The sequence below is a fragment of the Ranitomeya variabilis genome, unplaced genomic scaffold (genome assembly GCF_051348905.1).
Source record: "Ranitomeya variabilis isolate aRanVar5 unplaced genomic scaffold, aRanVar5.hap1 Scaffold_79, whole genome shotgun sequence".
NCBI lineage: Eukaryota > Metazoa > Chordata > Amphibia > Anura > Dendrobatidae > Ranitomeya > Ranitomeya variabilis.
Window position 1 is genome coordinate 162,255 of NW_027508200.1, and position 27,207 is coordinate 189,461.

At 45.8% G+C, this 27,207-nt stretch overlaps 18 non-coding genes across 18 annotated transcripts; all 18 read left to right on the top strand.

The window, feature by feature from the left end:
• Positions 1-916: 916 nt before the first annotated feature.
• On the top strand, positions 917-988 carry TRNAD-GUC (transfer RNA aspartic acid (anticodon GUC)). Its single transcript has one exon. It is a non-coding gene; the product is annotated as a tRNA-Asp (tRNA).
• A 2,060-nt stretch (positions 989-3,048) lies between these two features.
• TRNAD-GUC (transfer RNA aspartic acid (anticodon GUC)) lies at positions 3,049-3,120 on the top strand. The gene has a single exon. It is a non-coding gene; the product is annotated as a tRNA-Asp (tRNA).
• Positions 3,121-5,180: 2,060 nt separating this feature from the next.
• On the top strand, positions 5,181-5,252 carry TRNAD-GUC (transfer RNA aspartic acid (anticodon GUC)). Its single transcript has one exon. It is a non-coding gene; the product is annotated as a tRNA-Asp (tRNA).
• Positions 5,253-6,246: 994 nt separating this feature from the next.
• On the top strand, positions 6,247-6,318 carry TRNAD-GUC (transfer RNA aspartic acid (anticodon GUC)). Its single transcript has one exon. It is a non-coding gene; the product is annotated as a tRNA-Asp (tRNA).
• Positions 6,319-7,312: 994 nt separating this feature from the next.
• Positions 7,313-7,384, top strand: TRNAD-GUC (transfer RNA aspartic acid (anticodon GUC)). Its single transcript has one exon. It is a non-coding gene; the product is annotated as a tRNA-Asp (tRNA).
• A 994-nt stretch (positions 7,385-8,378) lies between these two features.
• TRNAD-GUC (transfer RNA aspartic acid (anticodon GUC)) lies at positions 8,379-8,450 on the top strand. Its single transcript has one exon. It is a non-coding gene; the product is annotated as a tRNA-Asp (tRNA).
• A 994-nt stretch (positions 8,451-9,444) lies between these two features.
• Positions 9,445-9,516, top strand: TRNAD-GUC (transfer RNA aspartic acid (anticodon GUC)). Its single transcript has one exon. It is a non-coding gene; the product is annotated as a tRNA-Asp (tRNA).
• A 994-nt stretch (positions 9,517-10,510) lies between these two features.
• On the top strand, positions 10,511-10,582 carry TRNAD-GUC (transfer RNA aspartic acid (anticodon GUC)). The gene has a single exon. It is a non-coding gene; the product is annotated as a tRNA-Asp (tRNA).
• A 994-nt stretch (positions 10,583-11,576) lies between these two features.
• TRNAD-GUC (transfer RNA aspartic acid (anticodon GUC)) lies at positions 11,577-11,648 on the top strand. Its single transcript has one exon. It is a non-coding gene; the product is annotated as a tRNA-Asp (tRNA).
• A 3,099-nt stretch (positions 11,649-14,747) lies between these two features.
• TRNAD-GUC (transfer RNA aspartic acid (anticodon GUC)) lies at positions 14,748-14,819 on the top strand. The gene has a single exon. It is a non-coding gene; the product is annotated as a tRNA-Asp (tRNA).
• Positions 14,820-16,852: 2,033 nt separating this feature from the next.
• On the top strand, positions 16,853-16,924 carry TRNAD-GUC (transfer RNA aspartic acid (anticodon GUC)). Its single transcript has one exon. It is a non-coding gene; the product is annotated as a tRNA-Asp (tRNA).
• A 994-nt stretch (positions 16,925-17,918) lies between these two features.
• On the top strand, positions 17,919-17,990 carry TRNAD-GUC (transfer RNA aspartic acid (anticodon GUC)). The gene has a single exon. It is a non-coding gene; the product is annotated as a tRNA-Asp (tRNA).
• Positions 17,991-18,984: 994 nt separating this feature from the next.
• On the top strand, positions 18,985-19,056 carry TRNAD-GUC (transfer RNA aspartic acid (anticodon GUC)). Its single transcript has one exon. It is a non-coding gene; the product is annotated as a tRNA-Asp (tRNA).
• Positions 19,057-22,155: 3,099 nt separating this feature from the next.
• Positions 22,156-22,227, top strand: TRNAD-GUC (transfer RNA aspartic acid (anticodon GUC)). Its single transcript has one exon. It is a non-coding gene; the product is annotated as a tRNA-Asp (tRNA).
• Positions 22,228-23,221: 994 nt separating this feature from the next.
• Positions 23,222-23,293, top strand: TRNAD-GUC (transfer RNA aspartic acid (anticodon GUC)). Its single transcript has one exon. It is a non-coding gene; the product is annotated as a tRNA-Asp (tRNA).
• Positions 23,294-24,287: 994 nt separating this feature from the next.
• TRNAD-GUC (transfer RNA aspartic acid (anticodon GUC)) lies at positions 24,288-24,359 on the top strand. Its single transcript has one exon. It is a non-coding gene; the product is annotated as a tRNA-Asp (tRNA).
• A 994-nt stretch (positions 24,360-25,353) lies between these two features.
• Positions 25,354-25,425, top strand: TRNAD-GUC (transfer RNA aspartic acid (anticodon GUC)). The gene has a single exon. It is a non-coding gene; the product is annotated as a tRNA-Asp (tRNA).
• A 994-nt stretch (positions 25,426-26,419) lies between these two features.
• On the top strand, positions 26,420-26,491 carry TRNAD-GUC (transfer RNA aspartic acid (anticodon GUC)). Its single transcript has one exon. It is a non-coding gene; the product is annotated as a tRNA-Asp (tRNA).
• Positions 26,492-27,207: the final 716 nt, after the last annotated feature.

Sequence of the window (27,207 nt, forward strand, 5' to 3'; positions counted from 1 at the left end):
TATTGTTTGATTGTCACTTTACTGCCACCAAAAGTCACTACATGTGTGATAAATCCATCCCCCCCAAAACGGAATGATTGCGCTCATACCTATTACCAGTTCTTTCCGTAGGGGATAAACGCCACGCCCATGGCCGGTTAGCTCAGTTGGTTAGAGCGTGGTGCTAATAACGCCAAGGTCGCGGGTTCGATCCCCGTACGGGCCAAGTACAGCTTTTTAGAGGTCCCGTGCACTCGTTTCATCCCAGGTGGGTCGATGCAGATGCTGAAGCTTGTTTCTTTTTACTCCGCATTTTGTTCATAGTGTTTTCTGTGTAGAATTGCATGCCTAACTGATTTGGAGAAGTAGCTGTTCCTATGGTGTGGTGTTATTTAAAGCCTGTAGCAAGCATATAGTATAGTCATTGCAATTGATCTCTGTGTTAAACTTGGTGCTGTGTTTATGTGCTGATGGTGGCTCTGGTGCTGTATTCATGTACTGATGATGGGTCTTGTGTTGAACTCGTATGCTGATGTAGTCATATGCTGATGGAAGTTCTGTTTCCGTAACCATGCACTGACGGCGGTTCTGGTGATGTATCAATGTAGCTGCTGCAATCTTTAACTTATTAGACTTGATATTAGGTCATGCTAGGGTCAGTATGCTGTGCTGAAAATACAGCTGTCTGAATGAGGCCATTATAGGTCAGCTGAGCAAGAGTTTGACAAAAGCTCCCAGACACTATAGACAGCTTTGCCATCATTAGGGCGGCTGCTCTTTCTCTCCCAAAAATGGCAGTTTTCTTCACAGTCTCACCTCCCTTGTCTGAAAGTGCCCAAACGAAAAAGGAGCCTGGCCAACAGTGGTTCATCTGATCAGTCACATACCACGTGTGCACTTTATCGGACTGTGATGTCAGTGGTGACGACACAGCCAATCCTCGTTAGTATAGTGGTAAGTATCCCCGCCTGTCACGCGGGAGACCGGGGTTCGATTCCCCGACGGGGAGGCCTCTTATATTCTTGAATTTGCTACGAGAAGCTGATCGAGATGGCAAAAAATTCATATTCAGGAGCTTTTGATATTTTATTGTTTGATTGTCACTTTACTGCCACCAAAAGTCACTACATGTGTGATAAATCCATCCCCCCCAAAACGGAATGATTGCGCTCATACCTATTACCAGTTCTTTCCGTAGGGGATAAACGCCACGCCCATGGCCGGTTAGCTCAGTTGGTTAGAGCGTGGTGCTAATAACGCCAAGGTCGCGGGTTCGATCCCCGTACGGGCCAAGTACAGCTTTTTAGAGGTCCCGTGCACTCGTTTCATCCCAGGTGGGTCGATGCAGATGCTGAAGCTTGTTTCTTTTTACTCCGCATTTTGTTCATAGTGTTTTCTGTGTAGAATTGCATGCCTAACTGATTTGGAGAAGTAGCTGTTCCTATGGTGTGGTGTTATTTAAAGCCTGTAGCAAGCATATAGTATAGTCATTGCAATTGATCTCTGTGTTAAACTTGGTGCTGTGTTTATGTGCTGATGGTGGCTCTGGTGCTGTATTCATGTACTGATGATGGGTCTTGTGTTGAACTCGTATGCTGATGTAGTCATATGCTGATGGAAGTTCTGTTTCCGTAACCATGCACTGACGGCGGTTCTGGTGATGTATCAATGTAGCTGCTGCAATCTTTAACTTATTAGACTTGATATTAGGTCATGCTAGGGTCAGTATGCTGTGCTGAAAATACAGCTGTCTGAATGAGGCCATTATAGGTCAGCTGAGCAAGAGTTTGACAAAAGCTCCCAGACACTATAGACAGCTTTGCCATCATTAGGGCGGCTGCTCTTTCTCTCCCAAAAATGGCAGTTTTCTTCACAGTCTCACCTCCCTTGTCTGAAAGTGCCCAAACGAAAAAGGAGCCTGGCCAACAGTGGTTCATCTGATCAGTCACATACCACGTGTGCACTTTATCGGACTGTGATGTCAGAGGTGACGACACAGCCAATCCTCGTTAGTATAGTGGTAAGTATCCCCGCCTGTCACGTGGGAGACCGGGGTTCGATTCCCCGACGGGGAGGCCTCTTATATTCTTGAATTTGCTACGAGAAGCTGATCGAGATGGCAAAAAATTCATATTCAGGAGCTTTTGATATTTTATTGTTTGATTGTCACTTTACTGCCACCAAAAGTCACTACATGTGTGATAAATCCATCCCCCCCAAAACGGAATGATTGCGCTCATACCTATTACCAGTTCTTTCCGTAGGGGATAAACGCCACGCCCATGGCCGGTTAGCTCAGTTGGTTAGAGCGTGGTGCTAATAACGCCAAGGTCGCGGGTTCGATCCCCGTACGGGCCAAGTACAGCTTTTTAGAGGTCCCGTGCACTCGTTTCATCCCAGGTGGGTCGATGCAGATGCTGAAGCTTGTTTCTTTTTACTCCGCATTTTGTTCATAGTGTTTTCTGTGTAGAATTGCATGCCTAACTGATTTGGAGAAGTAGCTGTTCCTATGGTGTGGTGTTATTTAAAGCCTGTAGCAAGCATATAGTATAGTCATTGCAATTGATCTCTGTGTTAAACTTGGTGCTGTGTTTATGTGCTGATGGTGGCTCTGGTGCTGTATTCATGTACTGATGATGGGTCTTGTGTTGAACTCGTATGCTGATGTAGTCATATGCTGATGGAAGTTCTGTTTCCGTAACCATGCACTGACGGCGGTTCTGGTGATGTATCAATGTAGCTGCTGCAATCTTTAACTTATTAGACTTGATATTAGGTCATGCTAGGGTCAGTATGCTGTGCTGAAAATACAGCTGTCTGAATGAGGCCATTATAGGTCAGCTGAGCAAGAGTTTGACAAAAGCTCCCAGACACTATAGACAGCTTTGCCATCATTAGGGCGGCTGCTCTTTCTCTCCCAAAAATGGCAGTTTTCTTCACAGTCTCACCTCCCTTGTCTGAAAGTGCCCAAACGAAAAAGGAGCCTGGCCAACAGTGGTTCATCTGATCAGTCACATACCACGTGTGCACTTTATCGGACTGTGATGTCAGAGGTGACGACACAGCCAATCCTCGTTAGTATAGTGGTAAGTATCCCCGCCTGTCACGCGGGAGACCGGGGTTCGATTCCCCGACGGGGAGGCCTCTTATATTCTTGAATTTGCTACGAGAAGCTGATCGAGATGGCAAAAAATTCATATTCAGGAGCTTTTGATATTTTATTGTTTGATTGTCACTTTACTGCCACCAAAAGTCACTACATGTGTGATAAATCCATCCCCCCCAAAACGGAATGATTGCGCTCATACCTATTACCAGTTCTTTCCGTAGGGGATAAACGCCACGCCCATGGCCGGTTAGCTCAGTTGGTTAGAGCGTGGTGCTAATAACGCCAAGGTCGCGGGTTCGATCCCCGTACGGGCCAAGTACAGCTTTTTAGAGGTCCCGTGCACTCGTTTCATCCCAGGTGGGTCGATGCAGATGCTGAAGCTTGTTTCTTTTTACTCCGCATTTTGTTCATAGTGTTTTCTGTGTAGAATTGCATGCCTAACTGATTTGGAGAAGTAGCTGTTCCTATGGTGTGGTGTTATTTAAAGCCTGTAGCAAGCATATAGTATAGTCATTGCAATTGATCTCTGTGTTAAACTTGGTGCTGTGTTTATGTGCTGATGGTGGCTCTGGTGCTGTATTCATGTACTGATGATGGGTCTTGTGTTGAACTCGTATGCTGATGTAGTCATATGCTGATGGAAGTTCTGTTTCCGTAACCATGCACTGACGGCGGTTCTGGTGATGTATCAATGTAGCTGCTGCAATCTTTAACTTATTAGACTTGATATTAGGTCATGCTAGGGTCAGTATGCTGTGCTGAAAATACAGCTGTCTGAATGAGGCCATTATAGGTCAGCTGAGCAAGAGTTTGACAAAAGCTCCCAGACACTATAGACAGCTTTGCCATCATTAGGGCGGCTGCTCTTTCTCTCCCAAAAATGGCAGTTTTCTTCACAGTCTCACCTCCCTTGTCTGAAAGTGCCCAAACGAAAAAGGAGCCTGGCCAACAGTGGTTCATCTGATCAGTCACATACCACGTGTGCACTTTATCGGACTGTGATGTCAGAGGTGACGACACAGCCAATCCTCGTTAGTATAGTGGTAAGTATCCCCGCCTGTCACGTGGGAGACCGGGGTTCGATTCCCCGACGGGGAGGCCTCTTATATTCTTGAATTTGCTACGAGAAGCTGATCGAGATGGCAAAAAATTCATATTCAGGAGCTTTTGATATTTTATTGTTTGATTGTCACTTTACTGCCACCAAAAGTCACTACATGTGTGATAAATCCATCCCCCCCAAAACGGAATGATTGCGCTCATACCTATTACCAGTTCTTTCCGTAGGGGATAAACGCCACGCCCATGGCCGGTTAGCTCAGTTGGTTAGAGCGTGGTGCTAATAACGCCAAGGTCGCGGGTTCGATCCCCGTACGGGCCAAGTACAGCTTTTTAGAGGTCCCGTGCACTCGTTTCATCCCAGGTGGGTCGATGCAGATGCTGAAGCTTGTTTCTTTTTACTCCGCATTTTGTTCATAGTGTTTTCTGTGTAGAATTGCATGCCTAACTGATTTGGAGAAGTAGCTGTTCCTATGGTGTGGTGTTATTTAAAGCCTGTAGCAAGCATATAGTATAGTCATTGCAATTGATCTCTGTGTTAAACTTGGTGCTGTGTTTATGTGCTGATGGTGGCTCTGGTGCTGTATTCATGTACTGATGATGGGTCTTGTGTTGAACTCGTATGCTGATGTAGTCATATGCTGATGGAAGTTCTGTTTCCGTAACCATGCACTGACGGCGGTTCTGGTGATGTATCAATGTAGCTGCTGCAATCTTTAACTTATTAGACTTGATATTAGGTCATGCTAGGGTCAGTATGCTGTGCTGAAAATACAGCTGTCTGAATGAGGCCATTATAGGTCAGCTGAGCAAGAGTTTGACAAAAGCTCCCAGACACTATAGACAGCTTTGCCATCATTAGGGCGGCTGCTCTTTCTCTCCCAAAAATGGCAGTTTTCTTCACAGTCTCACCTCCCTTGTCTGAAAGTGCCCAAACGAAAAAGGAGCCTGGCCAACAGTGGTTCATCTGATCAGTCACATACCACGTGTGCACTTTATCGGACTGTGATGTCAGAGGTGACGACACAGCCAATCCTCGTTAGTATAGTGGTAAGTATCCCCGCCTGTCACGCGGGAGACCGGGGTTCGATTCCCCGACGGGGAGGCCTCTTATATTCTTGAATTTGCTACGAGAAGCTGATCGAGATGGCAAAAAATTCATATTCAGGAGCTTTTGATATTTTATTGTTTGATTGTCACTTTACTGCCACCAAAAGTCACTACATGTGTGATAAATCCATCCCCCCCAAAACGGAATGATTGCGCTCATACCTATTACCAGTTCTTTCCGTAGGGGATAAACGCCACGCCCATGGCCGGTTAGCTCAGTTGGTTAGAGCGTGGTGCTAATAACGCCAAGGTCGCGGGTTCGATCCCCGTACGGGCCAAGTACAGCTTTTTAGAGGTCCCGTGCACTCGTTTCATCCCAGGTGGGTCGATGCAGATGCTGAAGCTTGTTTCTTTTTACTCCGCATTTTGTTCATAGTGTTTTCTGTGTAGAATTGCATGCCTAACTGATTTGGAGAAGTAGCTGTTCCTATGGTGTGGTGTTATTTAAAGCCTGTAGCAAGCATATAGTATAGTCATTGCAATTGATCTCTGTGTTAAACTTGGTGCTGTGTTTATGTGCTGATGGTGGCTCTGGTGCTGTATTCATGTACTGATGATGGGTCTTGTGTTGAACTCGTATGCTGATGTAGTCATATGCTGATGGAAGTTCTGTTTCCGTAACCATGCACTGACGGCGGTTCTGGTGATGTATCAATGTAGCTGCTGCAATCTTTAACTTATTAGACTTGATATTAGGTCATGCTAGGGTCAGTATGCTGTGCTGAAAATACAGCTGTCTGAATGAGGCCATTATAGGTCAGCTGAGCAAGAGTTTGACAAAAGCTCCCAGACACTATAGACAGCTTTGCCATCATTAGGGCGGCTGCTCTTTCTCTCCCAAAAATGGCAGTTTTCTTCACAGTCTCACCTCCCTTGTCTGAAAGTGCCCAAACGAAAAAGGAGCCTGGACAACAGTGGTTCATCTGATCAGTCACATACCACGTGTGCACTTTATCGGACTGTGATGTCAGAGGTGACGACACAGCCAATCCTCGTTAGTATAGTGGTAAGTATCCCCGCCTGTCACGCGGGAGACCGGGGTTCGATTCCCCGACGGGGAGGCCTCTTATATTCTTGAATTTGCTACGAGAAGCTGATCGAGATGGCAAAAAATTCATATTCAGGAGCTTTTGATATTTTATTGTTTGATTGTCACTTTACTGCCACCAAAAGTCACTACATGTGTGATAAATCCATCCCCCCCAAAACGGAATGATTGCGCTCATACCTATTACCAGTTCTTTCCGTAGGGGATAAACGCCACGCCCATGGCCGGTTAGCTCAGTTGGTTAGAGCGTGGTGCTAATAACGCCAAGGTCGCGGGTTCGATCCCCGTACGGGCCAAGTACAGCTTTTTAGAGGTCCCGTGCACTCGTTTCATCCCAGGTGGGTCGATGCAGATGCTGAAGCTTGTTTCTTTTTACTCCGCATTTTGTTCATAGTGTTTTCTGTGTAGAATTGCATGCCTAACTGATTTGGAGAAGTAGCTGTTCCTATGGTGTGGTGTTATTTAAAGCCTGTAGCAAGCATATAGTATAGTCATTGCAATTGATCTCTGTGTTAAACTTGGTGCTGTGTTTATGTGCTGATGGTGGCTCTGGTGCTGTATTCATGTACTGATGATGGGTCTTGTGTTGAACTCGTATGCTGATGTAGTCATATGCTGATGGAAGTTCTGTTTCCGTAACCATGCACTGACGGCGGTTCTGGTGATGTATCAATGTAGCTGCTGCAATCTTTAACTTATTAGACTTGATATTAGGTCATGCTAGGGTCAGTATGCTGTGCTGAAAATACAGCTGTCTGAATGAGGCCATTATAGGTCAGCTGAGCAAGAGTTTGACAAAAGCTCCCAGACACTATAGACAGCTTTGCCATCATTAGGGCGGCTGCTCTTTCTCTCCCAAAAATGGCAGTTTTCTTCACAGTCTCACCTCCCTTGTCTGAAAGTGCCCAAACGAAAAAGGAGCCTGGCCAACAGTGGTTCATCTGATCAGTCACATACCACGTGTGCACTTTATCGGACTGTGATGTCAGAGGTGACGACACAGCCAATCCTCGTTAGTATAGTGGTAAGTATCCCCGCCTGTCACGCGGGAGACCGGGGTTCGATTCCCCGACGGGGAGGCCTCTTATATTCTTGAATTTGCTACGAGAAGCTGATCGAGATGGCAAAAAATTCATATTCAGGAGCTTTTGATATTTTATTGTTTGATTGTCACTTTACTGCCACCAAAAGTCACTACATGTGTGATAAATCCATCCCCCCCAAAACGGAATGATTGCGCTCATACCTATTACCAGTTCTTTCCGTAGGGGATAAACGCCACGCCCATGGCCGGTTAGCTCAGTTGGTTAGAGCGTGGTGCTAATAACGCCAAGGTCGCGGGTTCGATCCCCGTACGGGCCAAGTACAGCTTTTTAGAGGTCCCGTGCACTCGTTTCATCCCAGGTGGGTCGATGCAGATGCTGAAGCTTGTTTCTTTTTACTCCGCATTTTGTTCATAGTGTTTTCTGTGTAGAATTGCATGCCTAACTGATTTGGAGAAGTAGCTGTTCCTATGGTGTGGTGTTATTTAAAGCCTGTAGCAAGCATATAGTATAGTCATTGCAATTGATCTCTGTGTTAAACTTGGTGCTGTGTTTATGTGCTGATGGTGGCTCTGGTGCTGTATTCATGTACTGATGATGGGTCTTGTGTTGAACTCGTATGCTGATGTAGTCATATGCTGATGGAAGTTCTGTTTCCGTAACCATGCACTGACGGCGGTTCTGGTGATGTATCAATGTAGCTGCTGCAATCTTTAACTTATTAGACTTGATATTAGGTCATGCTAGGGTCAGTATGCTGTGCTGAAAATACAGCTGTCTGAATGAGGCCATTATAGGTCAGCTGAGCAAGAGTTTGACAAAAGCTCCCAGACACTATAGACAGCTTTGCCATCATTAGGGCGGCTGCTCTTTCTCTCCCAAAAATGGCAGTTTTCTTCACAGTCTCACCTCCCTTGTCTGAAAGTGCCCAAACGAAAAAGGAGCCTGGCCAACAGTGGTTCATCTGATCAGTCACATACCACGTGTGCACTTTATCGGACTGTGATGTCAGAGGTGACGACACAGCCAATCCTCGTTAGTATAGTGGTAAGTATCCCCGCCTGTCACGCGGGAGACCGGGGTTCGATTCCCCGACGGGGAGGCCTCTTATATTCTTGAATTTGCTACGAGAAGCTGATCGAGATGGCAAAAAATTCATATTCAGGAGCTTTTGATATTTTATTGTTTGATTGTCACTTTACTGCCACCAAAAGTCACTACATGTGTGATAAATCCATCCCCCCCAAAACGGAATGATTGCGCTCATACCTATTACCAGTTCTTTCCGTAGGGGATAAACGCCACGCCCATGGCCGGTTAGCTCAGTTGGTTAGAGCGTGGTGCTAATAACGCCAAGGTCGCGGGTTCGATCCCCGTACGGGCCAAGTACAGCTTTTTAGAGGTCCCGTGCACTCGTTTCATCCCAGGTGGGTCGATGCAGATGCTGAAGCTTGTTTCTTTTTACTCCGCATTTTGTTCATAGTGTTTTCTGTGTAGAATTGCATGCCTAACTGATTTGGAGAAGTAGCTGTTCCTATGGTGTGGTGTTATTTAAAGCCTGTAGCAAGCATATAGTATAGTCATTGCAATTGATCTCTGTGTTAAACTTGGTGCTGTGTTTATGTGCTGATGGTGGCTCTGGTGCTGTATTCATGTACTGATGATGGGTCTTGTGTTGAACTCGTATGCTGATGTAGTCATATGCTGATGGAAGTTCTGTTTCCGTAACCATGCACTGACGGCGGTTCTGGTGATGTATCAATGTAGCTGCTGCAATCTTTAACTTATTAGACTTGATATTAGGTCATGCTAGGGTCAGTATGCTGTGCTGAAAATACAGCTGTCTGAATGAGGCCATTATAGGTCAGCTGAGCAAGAGTTTGACAAAAGCTCCCAGACACTATAGACAGCTTTGCCATCATTAGGGCGGCTGCTCTTTCTCTCCCAAAAATGGCAGTTTTCTTCACAGTCTCACCTCCCTTGTCTGAAAGTGCCCAAACGAAAAAGGAGCCTGGCCAACAGTGGTTCATCTGATCAGTCACATACCACGTGTGCACTTTATCGGACTGTGATGTCAGAGGTGACGACACAGCCAATCCTCGTTAGTATAGTGGTAAGTATCCCCGCCTGTCACGCGGGAGACCGGGGTTCGATTCCCCGACGGGGAGGCCTCTTATATTCTTGAATTTGCTACGAGAAGCTGATCGAGATGGCAAAAAATTCATATTCAGGAGCTTTTGATATTTTATTGTTTGATTGTCACTTTACTGCCACCAAAAGTCACTACATGTGTGATAAATCCATCCCCCCCAAAACGGAATGATTGCGCTCATACCTATTACCAGTTCTTTCCGTAGGGGATAAACGCCACGCCCATGGCCGGTTAGCTCAGTTGGTTAGAGCGTGGTGCTAATAACGCCAAGGTCGCGGGTTCGATCCCCGTACGGGCCAAGTACAGCTTTTTAGAGGTCCCGTGCACTCGTTTCATCCCAGGTGGGTCGATGCAGATGCTGAAGCTTGTTTCTTTTTACTCCGCATTTTGTTCATAGTGTTTTCTGTGTAGAATTGCATGCCTAACTGATTTGGAGAAGTAGCTGTTCCTATGGTGTGGTGTTATTTAAAGCCTGTAGCAAGCATATAGTATAGTCATTGCAATTGATCTCTGTGTTAAACTTGGTGCTGTGTTTATGTGCTGATGGTGGCTCTGGTGCTGTATTCATGTACTGATGATGGGTCTTGTGTTGAACTCGTATGCTGATGTAGTCATATGCTGATGGAAGTTCTGTTTCCGTAACCATGCACTGACGGCGGTTCTGGTGATGTATCAATGTAGCTGCTGCAATCTTTAACTTATTAGACTTGATATTAGGTCATGCTAGGGTCAGTATGCTGTGCTGAAAATACAGCTGTCTGAATGAGGCCATTATAGGTCAGCTGAGCAAGAGTTTGACAAAAGCTCCCAGACACTATAGACAGCTTTGCCATCATTAGGGCGGCTGCTCTTTCTCTCCCAAAAATGGCAGTTTTCTTCACAGTCTCACCTCCCTTGTCTGAAAGTGCCCAAACGAAAAAGGAGCCTGGCCAACAGTGGTTCATCTGATCAGTCACATACCACGTGTGCACTTTATCGGACTGTGATGTCAGAGGTGACGACACAGCCAATCCTCGTTAGTATAGTGGTAAGTATCCCCGCCTGTCACGCGGGAGACCGGGGTTCGATTCCCCGACGGGGAGGCCTCTTATATTCTTGAATTTGCTACGAGAAGCTGATCGAGATGGCAAAAAATTCATATTCAGGAGCTTTTGATATTTTATTGTTTGATTGTCACTTTACTGCCACCAAAAGTCACTACATGTGTGATAAATCCATCCCCCCCAAAACGGAATGATTGCGCTCATACCTATTACCAGTTCTTTCCGTAGGGGATAAACGCCACGCCCATGGCCGGTTAGCTCAGTTGGTTAGAGCGTGGTGCTAATAACGCCAAGGTCGCGGGTTCGATCCCCGTACGGGCCAAGTACAGCTTTTTAGAGGTCCCGTGCACTCGTTTCATCCCAGGTGGGTCGATGCAGATGCTGAAGCTTGTTTCTTTTTACTCCGCATTTTGTTCATAGTGTTTTCTGTGTAGAATTGCATGCCTAACTGATTTGGAGAAGTAGCTGTTCCTATGGTGTGGTGTTATTTAAAGCCTGTAGCAAGCATATAGTATAGTCATTGCAATTGATCTCTGTGTTAAACTTGGTGCTGTGTTTATGTGCTGATGGTGGCTCTGGTGCTGTATTCATGTACTGATGATGGGTCTTGTGTTGAACTCGTATGCTGATGTAGTCATATGCTGATGGAAGTTCTGTTTCCGTAACCATGCACTGACGGCGGTTCTGGTGATGTATCAATGTAGCTGCTGCAATCTTTAACTTATTAGACTTGATATTAGGTCATGCTAGGGTCAGTATGCTGTGCTGAAAATACAGCTGTCTGAATGAGGCCATTATAGGTCAGCTGAGCAAGAGTTTGACAAAAGCTCCCAGACACTATAGACAGCTTTGCCATCATTAGGGCGGCTGCTCTTTCTCTCCCAAAAATGGCAGTTTTCTTCACAGTCTCACCTCCCTTGTCTGAAAGTGCCCAAACGAAAAAGGAGCCTGGCCAACAGTGGTTCATCTGATCAGTCACATACCACGTGTGCACTTTATCGGACTGTGATGTCAGAGGTGACGACACAGCCAATCCTCGTTAGTATAGTGGTAAGTATCCCCGCCTGTCACGCGGGAGACCGGGGTTCGATTCCCCGACGGGGAGGCCTCTTATATTCTTGAATTTGCTACGAGAAGCTGATCGAGATGGCAAAAAATTCATATTCAGGAGCTTTTGATATTTTATTGTTTGATTGTCACTTTACTGCCACCAAAAGTCACTACATGTGTGATAAATCCATCCCCCCCAAAACGGAATGATTGCGCTCATACCTATTACCAGTTCTTTCCGTAGGGGATAAACGCCACGCCCATGGCCGGTTAGCTCAGTTGGTTAGAGCGTGGTGCTAATAACGCCAAGGTCGCGGGTTCGATCCCCGTACGGGCCAAGTACAGCTTTTTAGAGGTCCCGTGCACTCGTTTCATCCCAGGTGGGTCGATGCAGATGCTGAAGCTTGTTTCTTTTTACTCCGCATTTTGTTCATAGTGTTTTCTGTGTAGAATTGCATGCCTAACTGATTTGGAGAAGTAGCTGTTCCTATGGTGTGGTGTTATTTAAAGCCTGTAGCAAGCATATAGTATAGTCATTGCAATTGATCTCTGTGTTAAACTTGGTGCTGTGTTTATGTGCTGATGGTGGCTCTGGTGCTGTATTCATGTACTGATGATGGGTCTTGTGTTGAACTCGTATGCTGATGTAGTCATATGCTGATGGAAGTTCTGTTTCCGTAACCATGCACTGACGGCGGTTCTGGTGATGTATCAATGTAGCTGCTGCAATCTTTAACTTATTAGACTTGATATTAGGTCATGCTAGGGTCAGTATGCTGTGCTGAAAATACAGCTGTCTGAATGAGGCCATTATAGGTCAGCTGAGCAAGAGTTTGACAAAAGCTCCCAGACACTATAGACAGCTTTGCCATCATTAGGGCGGCTGCTCTTTCTCTCCCAAAAATGGCAGTTTTCTTCACAGTCTCACCTCCCTTGTCTGAAAGTGCCCAAACGAAAAAGGAGCCTGGCCAACAGTGGTTCATCTGATCAGTCACATACCACGTGTGCACTTTATCGGACTGTGATGTCAGAGGTGACGACACAGCCAATCCTCGTTAGTATAGTGGTAAGTATCCCCGCCTGTCACGCGGGAGACCGGGGTTCGATTCCCTGACGGGGAGGCCTCTTATATTCTTGAATTTGCTACGAGAAGCTGATCGAGATGGCAAAAAATTCATATTCAGGAGCTTTTGATATTTTATTGTTTGATTGTCACTTTACTGCCACCAAAAGTCACTACATGTGTGATAAATCCATCCCCCCCAAAACGGAATGATTGCGCTCATACCTATTACCAGTTCTTTCCGTAGGGGATAAACGCCACGCCCATGGCCGGTTAGCTCAGTTGGTTAGAGCGTGGTGCTAATAACGCCAAGGTCGCGGGTTCGATCCCCGTACGGGCCAAGTACAGCTTTTTAGAGGTCCCGTGCACTCGTTTCATCCCAGGTGGGTCGATGCAGATGCTGAAGCTTGTTTCTTTTTACTCCGCATTTTGTTCATAGTGTTTTCTGTGTAGAATTGCATGCCTAACTGATTTGGAGAAGTAGCTGTTCCTATGGTGTGGTGTTATTTAAAGCCTGTAGCAAGCATATAGTATAGTCATTGCAATTGATCTCTGTGTTAAACTTGGTGCTGTGTTTATGTGCTGATGGTGGCTCTGGTGCTGTATTCATGTACTGATGATGGGTCTTGTGTTGAACTCGTATGCTGATGTAGTCATATGCTGATGGAAGTTCTGTTTCCGTAACCATGCACTGACGGCGGTTCTGGTGATGTATCAATGTAGCTGCTGCAATCTTTAACTTATTAGACTTGATATTAGGTCATGCTAGGGTCAGTATGCTGTGCTGAAAATACAGCTGTCTGAATGAGGCCATTATAGGTCAGCTGAGCAAGAGTTTGACAAAAGCTCCCAGACACTATAGACAGCTTTGCCATCATTAGGGCGGCTGCTCTTTCTCTCCCAAAAATGGCAGTTTTCTTCACAGTCTCACCTCCCTTGTCTGAAAGTGCCCAAACGAAAAAGGAGCCTGGCCAACAGTGGTTCATCTGATCAGTCACATACCACGTGTGCACTTTATCGGACTGTGATGTCAGAGGTGACGACACAGCCAATCCTCGTTAGTATAGTGGTAAGTATCCCCGCCTGTCACGCGGGAGGCCTCTTATATTCTTGAATTTGCTACGAGAAGCTGATCGAGATGGCAAAAAATTCATATTCAGGAGCTTTTGATATTTTATTGTTTGATTGTCACTTTACTGCCACCAAAAGTCACTACATGTGTGATAAATCCATCCCCCCCAAAACGGAATGATTGCGCTCATACCTATTACCAGTTCTTTCCGTAGGGGATAAACGCCACGCCCATGGCCGGTTAGCTCAGTTGGTTAGAGCGTGGTGCTAATAACGCCAAGGTCGCGGGTTCGATCCCCGTACGGGCCAAGTACAGCTTTTTAGAGGTCCCGTGCACTCGTTTCATCCCAGGTGGGTCGATGCAGATGCTGAAGCTTGTTTCTTTTTACTCCGCATTTTGTTCATAGTGTTTTCTGTGTAGAATTGCATGCCTAACTGATTTGGAGAAGTAGCTGTTCCTATGGTGTGGTGTTATTTAAAGCCTGTAGCAAGCATATAGTATAGTCATTGCAATTGATCTCTGTGTTAAACTTGGTGCTGTGTTTATGTGCTGATGGTGGCTCTGGTGCTGTATTCATGTACTGATGATGGGTCTTGTGTTGAACTCGTATGCTGATGTAGTCATATGCTGATGGAAGTTCTGTTTCCGTAACCATGCACTGACGGCGGTTCTGGTGATGTATCAATGTAGCTGCTGCAATCTTTAACTTATTAGACTTGATATTAGGTCATGCTAGGGTCAGTATACTGTGCTGAAAATACAGCTGTCTGAATGAGGCCATTATAGGTCAGCTGAGCAAGAGTTTGACAAAAGCTCCCAGACACTATAGACAGCTTTGCCATCATTAGGGCGGCTGCTCTTTCTCTCCCAAAAATGGCAGTTTTCTTCACAGTCTCACCTCCCTTGTCTGAAAGTGCCCAAACGAAAAAGGAGCCTGGCCAACAGTGGTTCATCTGATCAGTCACATACCACGTGTGCACTTTATCGGACTGTGATGTCAGAGGTGACGACACAGCCAATCCTCGTTAGTATAGTGGTAAGTATCCCCGCCTGTCACGCGGGAGACCGGGGTTCGATTCCCCGACGGGGAGGCCTCTTATATTCTTGAATTTGCTACGAGAAGCTGATCGAGATGGCAAAAAATTCATATTCAGGAGCTTTTGATATTTTATTGTTTGATTGTCACTTTACTGCCACCAAAAGTCACTACATGTGTGATAAATCCATCCCCCCCAAAACGGAATGATTGCGCTCATACCTATTACCAGTTCTTTCCGTAGGGGATAAACGCCACGCCCATGGCCGGTTAGCTCAGTTGGTTAGAGCGTGGTGCTAATAACGCCAAGGTCGCGGGTTCGATCCCCGTACGGGCCAAGTACAGCTTTTTAGAGGTCCCGTGCACTCGTTTCATCCCAGGTGGGTCGATGCAGATGCTGAAGCTTGTTTCTTTTTACTCCGCATTTTGTTCATAGTGTTTTCTGTGTAGAATTGCATGCCTAACTGATTTGGAGAAGTAGCTGTTCCTATGGTGTGGTGTTATTTAAAGCCTGTAGCAAGCATATAGTATAGTCATTGCAATTGATCTCTGTGTTAAACTTGGTGCTGTGTTTATGTGCTGATGGTGGCTCTGGTGCTGTATTCATGTACTGATGATGGGTCTTGTGTTGAACTCGTATGCTGATGTAGTCATATGCTGATGGAAGTTCTGTTTCCGTAACCATGCACTGACGGCGGTTCTGGTGATGTATCAATGTAGCTGCTGCAATCTTTAACTTATTAGACTTGATATTAGGTCATGCTAGGGTCAGTATGCTGTGCTGAAAATACAGCTGTCTGAATGAGGCCATTATAGGTCAGCTGAGCAAGAGTTTGACAAAAGCTCCCAGACACTATAGACAGCTTTGCCATCATTAGGGCGGCTGCTCTTTCTCTCCCAAAAATGGCAGTTTTCTTCACAGTCTCACCTCCCTTGTCTGAAAGTGCCCAAACGAAAAAGGAGCCTGGCCAACAGTGGTTCATCTGATCAGTCACATACCACGTGTGCACTTTATCGGACTGTGATGTCAGAGGTGACGACACAGCCAATCCTCGTTAGTATAGTGGTAAGTATCCCCGCCTGTCACGCGGGAGGCCTCTTATATTCTTGAATTTGCTACGAGAAGCTGATCGAGATGGCAAAAAATTCATATTCAGGAGCTTTTGATATTTTATTGTTTGATTGTCACTTTACTGCCACCAAAAGTCACTACATGTGTGATAAATCCATCCCCCCCAAAACGGAATGATTGCGCTCATACCTATTACCAGTTCTTTCCGTAGGGGATAAACGCCACGCCCATGGCCGGTTAGCTCAGTTGGTTAGAGCGTGGTGCTAATAACGCCAAGGTCGCGGGTTCGATCCCCGTACGGGCCAAGTACAGCTTTTTAGAGGTCCCGTGCACTCGTTTCATCCCAGGTGGGTCGATGCAGATGCTGAAGCTTGTTTCTTTTTACTCCGCATTTTGTTCATAGTGTTTTCTGTGTAGAATTGCATGCCTAACTGATTTGGAGAAGTAGCTGTTCCTATGGTGTGGTGTTATTTAAAGCCTGTAGCAAGCATATAGTATAGTCATTGCAATTGATCTCTGTGTTAAACTTGGTGCTGTGTTTATGTGCTGATGGTGGCTCTGGTGCTGTATTCATGTACTGATGATGGGTCTTGTGTTGAACTCGTATGCTGATGTAGTCATATGCTGATGGAAGTTCTGTTTCCGTAACCATGCACTGACGGCGGTTCTGGTGATGTATCAATGTAGCTGCTGCAATCTTTAACTTATTAGACTTGATATTAGGTCATGCTAGGGTCAGTATACTGTGCTGAAAATACAGCTGTCTGAATGAGGCCATTATAGGTCAGCTGAGCAAGAGTTTGACAAAAGCTCCCAGACACTATAGACAGCTTTGCCATCATTAGGGCGGCTGCTCTTTCTCTCCCAAAAATGGCAGTTTTCTTCACAGTCTCACCTCCCTTGTCTGAAAGTGCCCAAACGAAAAAGGAGCCTGGCCAACAGTGGTTCATCTGATCAGTCACATACCACGTGTGCACTTTATCGGACTGTGATGTCAGAGGTGACGACACAGCCAATCCTCGTTAGTATAGTGGTAAGTATCCCCGCCTGTCACGCGGGAGACCGGGGTTCGATTCCCCGACGGGGAGGCCTCTTATATTCTTGAATTTGCTACGAGAAGCTGATCGAGATGGCAAAAAATTCATATTCAGGAGCTTTTGATATTTTATTGTTTGATTGTCACTTTACTGCCACCAAAAGTCACTACATGTGTGATAAATCCATCCCCCCCAAAACGGAATGATTGCGCTCATACCTATTACCAGTTCTTTCCGTAGGGGATAAACGCCACGCCCATGGCCGGTTAGCTCAGTTGGTTAGAGCGTGGTGCTAATAACGCCAAGGTCGCGGGTTCGATCCCCGTACGGGCCAAGTACAGCTTTTTAGAGGTCCCGTGCACTCGTTTCATCCCAGGTGGGTCGATGCAGATGCTGAAGCTTGTTTCTTTTTACTCCGCATTTTGTTCATAGTGTTTTCTGTGTAGAATTGCATGCCTAACTGATTTGGAGAAGTAGCTGTTCCTATGGTGTGGTGTTATTTAAAGCCTGTAGCAAGCATATAGTATAGTCATTGCAATTGATCTCTGTGTTAAACTTGGTGCTGTGTTTATGTGCTGATGGTGGCTCTGGTGCTGTATTCATGTACTGATGATGGGTCTTGTGTTGAACTCGTATGCTGATGTAGTCATATGCTGATGGAAGTTCTGTTTCCGTAACCATGCACTGACGGCGGTTCTGGTGATGTATCAATGTAGCTGCTGCAATCTTTAACTTATTAGACTTGATATTAGGTCATGCTAGGGTCAGTATGCTGTGCTGAAAATACAGCTGTCTGAATGAGGCCATTATAGGTCAGCTGAGCAAGAGTTTGACAAAAGCTCCCAGACACTATAGACAGCTTTGCCATCATTAGGGCGGCTGCTCTTTCTCTCCCAAAAATGGCAGTTTTCTTCACAGTCTCACCTCCCTTGTCTGAAAGTGCCCAAACGAAAAAGGAGCCTGGCCAACAGTGGTTCATCTGATCAGTCACATACCACGTGTGCACTTTATCGGACTGTGATGTCAGAGGTGACGACACAGCCAATCCTCGTTAGTATAGTGGTAAGTATCCCCGCCTGTCACGCGGGAGACCGGGGTTCGATTCCCCGACGGGGAGGCCTCTTATATTCTTGAATTTGCTACGAGAAGCTGATCGAGATGGCAAAAAATTCATATTCAGGAGCTTTTGATATTTTATTGTTTGATTGTCACTTTACTGCCACCAAAAGTCACTACATGTGTGATAAATCCATCCCCCCCAAAACGGAATGATTGCGCTTATACCTATTACCAGTTCTTTCCGTAGGGGATAAACGCCACGCCCATGGCCGGTTAGCTCAGTTGGTTAGAGCGTGGTGCTAATAACGCCAAGGTCGCGGGTTCGATCCCCGTACGGGCCAAGTACAGCTTTTTAGAGGTCCCGTGCACTCGTTTCATCCCAGGTGGGTCGATGCAGATGCTGAAGCTTGTTTCTTTTTACTCCGCATTTTGTTCATAGTGTTTTCTGTGTAGAATTGCATGCCTAACTGATTTGGAGAAGTAGCTGTTCCTATGGTGTGGTGTTATTTAAAGCCTGTAGCAAGCATATAGTATAGTCATTGCAATTGATCTCTGTGTTAAACTTGGTGCTGTGTTTATGTGCTGATGGTGGCTCTGGTGCTGTATTCATGTACTGATGATGGGTCTTGTGTTGAACTCGTATGCTGATGTAGTCATATGCTGATGGAAGTTCTGTTTCCGTAACCATGCACTGACGGCGGTTCTGGTGATGTATCAATGTAGCTGCTGCAATCTTTAACTTATTAGACTTGATATTAGGTCATGCTAGGGTCAGTATACTGTGCTGAAAATACAGCTGTCTGAATGAGGCCATTATAGGTCAGCTGAGCAAGAGTTTGACAAAAGCTCCCAGACACTATAGACAGCTTTGCCATCATTAGGGCGGCTGCTCTTTCTCTCCCAAAAATGGCAGTTTTCTTCACAGTCTCACCTCCCTTGTCTGAAAGTGCCCAAACGAAAAAGGAGCCTGGCCAACAGTGGTTCATCTGATCAGTCACATACCACGTGTGCACTTTATCGGACTGTGATGTCAGAGGTGACGACACAGCCAATCCTCGTTAGTATAGTGGTAAGTATCCCCGCCTGTCACGCGGGAGACCGGGGTTCGATTCCCCGACGGGGAGGCCTCTTATATTCTTGAATTTGCTACGAGAAGCTGATCGAGATGGCAAAAAATTCATATTCAGGAGCTTTTGATATTTTATTGTTTGATTGTCACTTTACTGCCACCAAAAGTCACTACATGTGTGATAAATCCATCCCCCCCAAAACGGAATGATTGCGCTTATACCTATTACCAGTTCTTTCCGTAGGGGATAAACGCCACGCCCATGGCCGGTTAGCTCAGTTGGTTAGAGCGTGGTGCTAATAACGCCAAGGTCGCGGGTTCGATCCCCGTACGGGCCAAGTACAGCTTTTTAGAGGTCCCGTGCACTCGTTTCATCCCAGGTGGGTCGATGCAGATGCTGAAGCTTGTTTCTTTTTACTCCGCATTTTGTTCATAGTGTTTTCTGTGTAGAATTGCATGCCTAACTGATTTGGAGAAGTAGCTGTTCCTATGGTGTGGTGTTATTTAAAGCCTGTAGCAAGCATATAGTATAGTCATTGCAATTGATCTCTGTGTTAAACTTGGTGCTGTGTTTATGTGCTGATGGTGGCTCTGGTGCTGTATTCATGTACTGATGATGGGTCTTGTGTTGAACTCGTATGCTGATGTAGTCATATGCTGATGGAAGTTCTGTTTCCGTAACCATGCACTGACGGCGGTTCTGGTGATGTATCAATGTAGCTGCTGCAATCTTTAACTTATTAGACTTGATATTAGGTCATGCTAGGGTCAGTATGCTGTGCTGAAAATACAGCTGTCTGAATGAGGCCATTATAGGTCAGCTGAGCAAGAGTTTGACAAAAGCTCCCAGACACTATAGACAGCTTTGCCATCATTAGGGCGGCTGCTCTTTCTCTCCCAAAAATGGCAGTTTTCTTCACAGTCTCACCTCCCTTGTCTGAAAGTGCCCAAACGAAAAAGGAGCCTGGCCAACAGTGGTTCATCTGATCAGTCACATACCACGTGTGCACTTTATCGGACTGTGATGTCAGAGGTGACGACACAGCCAATCCTCGTTAGTATAGTGGTAAGTATCCCCGCCTGTCACGCGGGAGACCGGGGTTCGATTCCCTGACGGGGAGGCCTCTTATATTCTTGAATTTGCTACGAGAAGCTGATCGAGATGGCAAAAAATTCATATTCAGGAGCTTTTGATATTTTATTGTTTGATTGTCACTTTACTGCCACCAAAAGTCACTACATGTGTGATAAATCCATCCCCCCCAAAACGGAATGATTGCGCTCATACCTATTACCAGTTCTTTCCGTAGGGGATAAATGCCACGCCCATGGCCGGTTAGCTCAGTTGGTTAGAGCGTGGTGCTAATAACGCCAAGGTCGCGGGTTCGATCCCCGTACGGGCCAAGTACAGCTTTTTAGAGGTCCCGTGCACTCGTTTCATCCCAGGTGGGTCGATGCAGATGCTGAAGCTTGTTTCTTTTTACTCCGCATTTTGTTCATAGTGTTTTCTGTGTAGAATTGCATGCCTAACTGATTTGGAGAAGTAGCTGTTCCTATGGTGTGGTGTTATTTAAAGCCTGTAGCAAGCATATAGTATAGTCATTGCAATTGATCTCTGTGTTAAACTTGGTGCTGTGTTTATGTGCTGATGGTGGCTCTGGTGCTGTATTCATGTACTGATGATGGGTCTTGTGTTGAACTCGTATGCTGATGTAGTCATATGCTGATGGAAGTTCTGTTTCCGTAACCATGCACTGACGGCGGTTCTGGTGATGTATCAATGTAGCTGCTGCAATCTTTAACTTATTAGACTTGATATTAGGTCATGCTAGGGTCAGTATGCTGTGCTGAAAATACAGCTGTCTGAATGAGGCCATTATAGGTCAGCTGAGCAAGAGTTTGACAAAAGCTCCCAGACACTATAGACAGCTTTGCCATCATTAGGGCGGCTGCTCTTTCTCTCCCAAAAATGGCAGTTTTCTTCACAGTCTCACCTCCCTTGTCTGAAAGTGCCCAAACGAAAAAGGAGCCTGGCCAACAGTGGTTCATCTGATCAGTCACATACCACGTGTGCACTTTATCGGACTGTGATGTCAGAGGTGACGACACAGCCAATCCTCGTTAGTATAGTGGTAAGTATCCCCGCCTGTCACGCGGGAGGCCTCTTATATTCTTGAATTTGCTACGAGAAGCTGATCGAGATGGCAAAAAATTCATATTCAGGAGCTTTTGATATTTTATTGTTTGATTGTCACTTTACTGCCACCAAAAGTCACTACATGTGTGATAAATCCATCCCCCCCAAAACGGAATGATTGCGCTCATACCTATTACCAGTTCTTTCCGTAGGGGATAAACGCCACGCCCATGGCCGGTTAGCTCAGTTGGTTAGAGCGTGGTGCTAATAACGCCAAGGTCGCGGGTTCGATCCCCGTACGGGCCAAGTACAGCTTTTTAGAGGTCCCGTGCACTCGTTTCATCCCAGGTGGGTCGATGCAGATGCTGAAGCTTGTTTCTTTTTACTCCGCATTTTGTTCATAGTGTTTTCTGTGTAGAATTGCATGCCTAACTGATTTGGAGAAGTAGCTGTTCCTATGGTGTGGTGTTATTTAAAGCCTGTAGCAAGCATATAGTATAGTCATTGCAATTGATCTCTGTGTTAAACTTGGTGCTGTGTTTATGTGCTGATGGTGGCTCTGGTGCTGTATTCATGTACTGATGATGGGTCTTGTGTTGAACTCGTATGCTGATGTAGTCATATGCTGATGGAAGTTCTGTTTCCGTAACCATGCACTGACGGCGGTTCTGGTGATGTATCAATGTAGCTGCTGCAATCTTTAACTTATTAGACTTGATATTAGGTCATGCTAGGGTCAGTATGCTGTGCTGAAAATACAGCTGTCTGAATGAGGCCATTATAGGTCAGCTGAGCAAGAGTTTGACAAAAGCTCCCAGACACTATAGACAGCTTTGCCATCATTAGGGCGGCTGCTCTTTCTCTCCCAAAAATGGCAGTTTTCTTCACAGTCTCACCTCCCTTGTCTGAAAGTGCCCAAACGAAAAAGGAGCCTGGCCAACAGTGGTTCATCTGATCAGTCACATACCACGTGTGCACTTTATCGGACTGTGATGTCAGAGGTGACGACACAGCCAATCCTCGTTAGTATAGTGGTAAGTATCCCCGCCTGTCACGCGGGAGACCGGGGTTCGATTCCCCGACGGGGAGGCCTCTTATATTCTTGAATTTGCTACGAGAAGCTGATCGAGATGGCAAAAAATTCATATTCAGGAGCTTTTGATATTTTATTGTTTGATTGTCACTTTACTGCCACCAAAAGTCACTACATGTGTGATAAATCCATCCCCCCCAAAACGGAATGATTGCGCTCATACCTATTACCAGTTCTTTCCGTAGGGGATAAACGCCACGCCCATGGCCGGTTAGCTCAGTTGGTTAGAGCGTGGTGCTAATAACGCCAAGGTCGCGGGTTCGATCCCCGTACGGGCCAAGTACAGCTTTTTAGAGGTCCCGTGCACTCGTTTCATCCCAGGTGGGTCGATGCAGATGCTGAAGCTTGTTTCTTTTTACTCCGCATTTTGTTCATAGTGTTTTCTGTGTAGAATTGCATGCCTAACTGATTTGGAGAAGTAGCTGTTCCTATGGTGTGGTGTTATTTAAAGCCTGTAGCAAGCATATAGTATAGTCATTGCAATTGATCTCTGTGTTAAACTTGGTGCTGTGTTTATGTGCTGATGGTGGCTCTGGTGCTGTATTCATGTACTGATGATGGGTCTTGTGTTGAACTCGTATGCTGATGTAGTCATATGCTGATGGAAGTTCTGTTTCCGTAACCATGCACTGACGGCGGTTCTGGTGATGTATCAATGTAGCTGCTGCAATCTTTAACTTATTAGACTTGATATTAGGTCATGCTAGGGTCAGTATGCTGTGCTGAAAATACAGCTGTCTGAATGAGGCCATTATAGGTCAGCTGAGCAAGAGTTTGACAAAAGCTCCCAGACACTATAGACAGCTTTGCCATCATTAGGGCGGCTGCTCTTTCTCTCCCAAAAATGGCAGTTTTCTTCACAGTCTCACCTCCCTTGTCTGAAAGTGCCCAAACGAAAAAGGAGCCTGGCCAACAGTGGTTCATCTGATCAGTCACATACCACGTGTGCACTTTATCGGACTGTGATGTCAGAGGTGACGACACAGCCAATCCTCGTTAGTATAGTGGTAAGTATCCCCGCCTGTCACGCGGGAGACCGGGGTTCGATTCCCCGACGGGGAGGCCTCTTATATTCTTGAATTTGCTACGAGAAGCTGATCGAGATGGCAAAAAATTCATATTCAGGAGCTTTTGATATTTTATTGTTTGATTGTCACTTTACTGCCACCAAAAGTCACTACATGTGTGATAAATCCATCCCCCCCAAAACGGAATGATTGCGCTCATACCTATTACCAGTTCTTTCCGTAGGGGATAAACGCCACGCCCATGGCCGGTTAGCTCAGTTGGTTAGAGCGTGGTGCTAATAACGCCAAGGTCGCGGGTTCGATCCCCGTACGGGCCAAGTACAGCTTTTTAGAGGTCCCGTGCACTCGTTTCATCCCAGGTGGGTCGATGCAGATGCTGAAGCTTGTTTCTTTTTACTCCGCATTTTGTTCATAGTGTTTTCTGTGTAGAATTGCATGCCTAACTGATTTGGAGAAGTAGCTGTTCCTATGGTGTGGTGTTATTTAAAGCCTGTAGCAAGCATATAGTATAGTCATTGCAATTGATCTCTGTGTTAAACTTGGTGCTGTGTTTATGTGCTGATGGTGGCTCTGGTGCTGTATTCATGTACTGATGATGGGTCTTGTGTTGAACTCGTATGCTGATGTAGTCATATGCTGATGGAAGTTCTGTTTCCGTAACCATGCACTGACGGCGGTTCTGGTGATGTATCAATGTAGCTGCTGCAATCTTTAACTTATTAGACTTGATATTAGGTCATGCTAGGGTCAGTATGCTGTGCTGAAAATACAGCTGTCTGAATGAGGCCATTATAGGTCAGCTGAGCAAGAGTTTGACAAAAGCTCCCAGACACTATAGACAGCTTTGCCATCATTAGGGCGGCTGCTCTTTCTCTCCCAAAAATGGCAGTTTTCTTCACAGTCTCACCTCCCTTGTCTGAAAGTGCCCAAACGAAAAAGGAGCCTGGCCAACAGTGGTTCATCTGATCAGTCACATACCACGTGTGCACTTTATCGGACTGTGATGTCAGAGGTGACGACACAGCCAATCCTCGTTAGTATAGTGGTAAGTATCCCCGCCTGTCACGCGGGAGACCGGGGTTCGATTCCCCGACGGGGAGGCCTCTTATATTCTTGAATTTGCTACGAGAAGCTGATCGAGATGGCAAAAAATTCATATTCAGGAGCTTTTGATATTTTATTGTTTGATTGTCACTTTACTGCCACCAAAAGTCACTACATGTGTGATAAATCCATCCCCCCCAAAACGGAATGATTGCGCTCATACCTATTACCAGTTCTTTCCGTAGGGGATAAACGCCACGCCCATGGCCGGTTAGCTCAGTTGGTTAGAGCGTGGTGCTAATAACGCCAAGGTCGCGGGTTCGATCCCCGTACGGGCCAAGTACAGCTTTTTAGAGGTCCCGTGCACTCGTTTCATCCCAGGTGGGTCGATGCAGATGCTGAAGCTTGTTTCTTTTTACTCCGCATTTTGTTCATAGTGTTTTCTGTGTAGAATTGCATGCCTAACTGATTTGGAGAAGTAGCTGTTCCTATGGTGTGGTGTTATTTAAAGCCTGTAGCAAGCATATAGTATAGTCATTGCAATTGATCTCTGTGTTAAACTTGGTGCTGTGTTTATGTGCTGATGGTGGCTCTGGTGCTGTATTCATGTACTGATGATGGGTCTTGTGTTGAACTCGTATGCTGATGTAGTCATATGCTGATGGAAGTTCTGTTTCCGTAACCATGCACTGACGGCGGTTCTGGTGATGTATCAATGTAGCTGCTGCAATCTTTAACTTATTAGACTTGATATTAGGTCATGCTAGGGTCAGTATGCTGTGCTGAAAATACAGCTGTCTGAATGAGGCCATTATAGGTCAGCTGAGCAAGAGTTTGACAAAAGCTCCCAGACACTATAGACAGCTTTGCCATCATTAGGGCGGCTGCTCTTTCTCTCCCAAAAATGGCAGTTTTCTTCACAGTCTCACCTCCCTTGTCTGAAAGTGCCCAAACGAAAAAGGAGCCTGGCCAACAGTGGTTCATCTGATCAGTCACATACCACGTGTGCACTTTATCGGACTGTGATGTCAGAGGTGACGACACAGCCAATCCTCGTTAGTATAGTGGTAAGTATCCCCGCCTGTCACGCGGGAGACCGGGGTTCGATTCCCCGACGGGGAGGCCTCTTATATTCTTGAATTTGCTACGAGAAGCTGATCGAGATGGCAAAAAATTCATATTCAGGAGCTTTTGATATTTTATTGTTTGATTGTCACTTTACTGCCACCAAAAGTCACTACATGTGTGATAAATCCATCCCCCCCAAAACGGAATGATTGCGCTCATACCTATTACCAGTTCTTTCCGTAGGGGATAAACGCCACGCCCATGGCCGGTTAGCTCAGTTGGTTAGAGCGTGGTGCTAATAACGCCAAGGTCGCGGGTTCGATCCCCGTACGGGCCAAGTACAGCTTTTTAGAGGTCCCGTGCACTCGTTTCATCCCAGGTGGGTCGATGCAGATGCTGAAGCTTGTTTCTTTTTACTCCGCATTTTGTTCATAGTGTTTTCTGTGTAGAATTGCATGCCTAACTGATTTGGAGAAGTAGCTGTTCCTATGGTGTGGTGTTATTTAAAGCCTGTAGCAAGCATATAGTATAGTCATTGCAATTGATCTCTGTGTTAAACTTGGTGCTGTGTTTATGTGCTGATGGTGGCTCTGGTGCTGTATTCATGTACTGATGATGGGTCTTGTGTTGAACTCGTATGCTGATGTAGTCATATGCTGATGGAAGTTCTGTTTCCGTAACCATGCACTGACGGCGGTTCTGGTGATGTATCAATGTAGCTGCTGCAATCTTTAACTTATTAGACTTGATATTAGGTCATGCTAGGGTCAGTATGCTGTGCTGAAAATACAGCTGTCTGAATGAGGCCATTATAGGTCAGCTGAGCAAGAGTTTGACAAAAGCTCCCAGACACTATAGACAGCTTTGCCATCATTAGGGCGGCTGCTCTTTCTCTCCCAAAAATGGCAGTTTTCTTCACAGTCTCACCTCCCTTGTCTGAAAGTGCCCAAACGAAAAAGGAGCCTGGCCAACAGTGGTTCATCTGATCAGTCACATACCACGTGTGCACTTTATCGGACTGTGATGTCAGAGGTGACGACACAGCCAATCCTCGTTAGTATAGTGGTAAGTATCCCCGCCTGTCACGCGGGAGACCGGGGTTCGATTCCCCGACGGGGAGGCCTCTTATATTCTTGAATTTGCTACGAGAAGCTGATCGAGATGGCAAAAAATTCATATTCAGGAGCTTTTGATATTTTATTGTTTGATTGTCACTTTACTGCCACCAAAAGTCACTACATGTGTGATAAATCCATCCCCCCCAAAACGGAATGATTGCGCTCATACCTATTACCAGTTCTTTCCGTAGGGGATAAACGCCACGCCCATGGCCGGTTAGCTCAGTTGGTTAGAGCGTGGTGCTAATAACGCCAAGGTCGCGGGTTCGATCCCCGTACGGGCCAAGTACAGCTTTTTAGAGGTCCCGTGCACTCGTTTCATCCCAGGTGGGTCGATGCAGATGCTGAAGCTTGTTTCTTTTTACTCCGCATTTTGTTCATAGTGTTTTCTGTGTAGAATTGCATGCCTAACTGATTTGGAGAAGTAGCTGTTCCTATGGTGTGGTGTTATTTAAAGCCTGTAGCAAGCATATAGTATAGTCATTGCAATTGATCTCTGTGTTAAACTTGGTGCTGTGTTTATGTGCTGATGGTGGCTCTGGTGCTGTATTCATGTACTGATGATGGGTCTTGTGTTGAACTCGTATGCTGATGTAGTCATATGCTGATGGAAGTTCTGTTTCCGTAACCATGCACTGACGGCGGTTCTGGTGATGTATCAATGTAGCTGCTGCAATCTTTAACTTATTAGACTTGATATTAGGTCATGCTAGGGTCA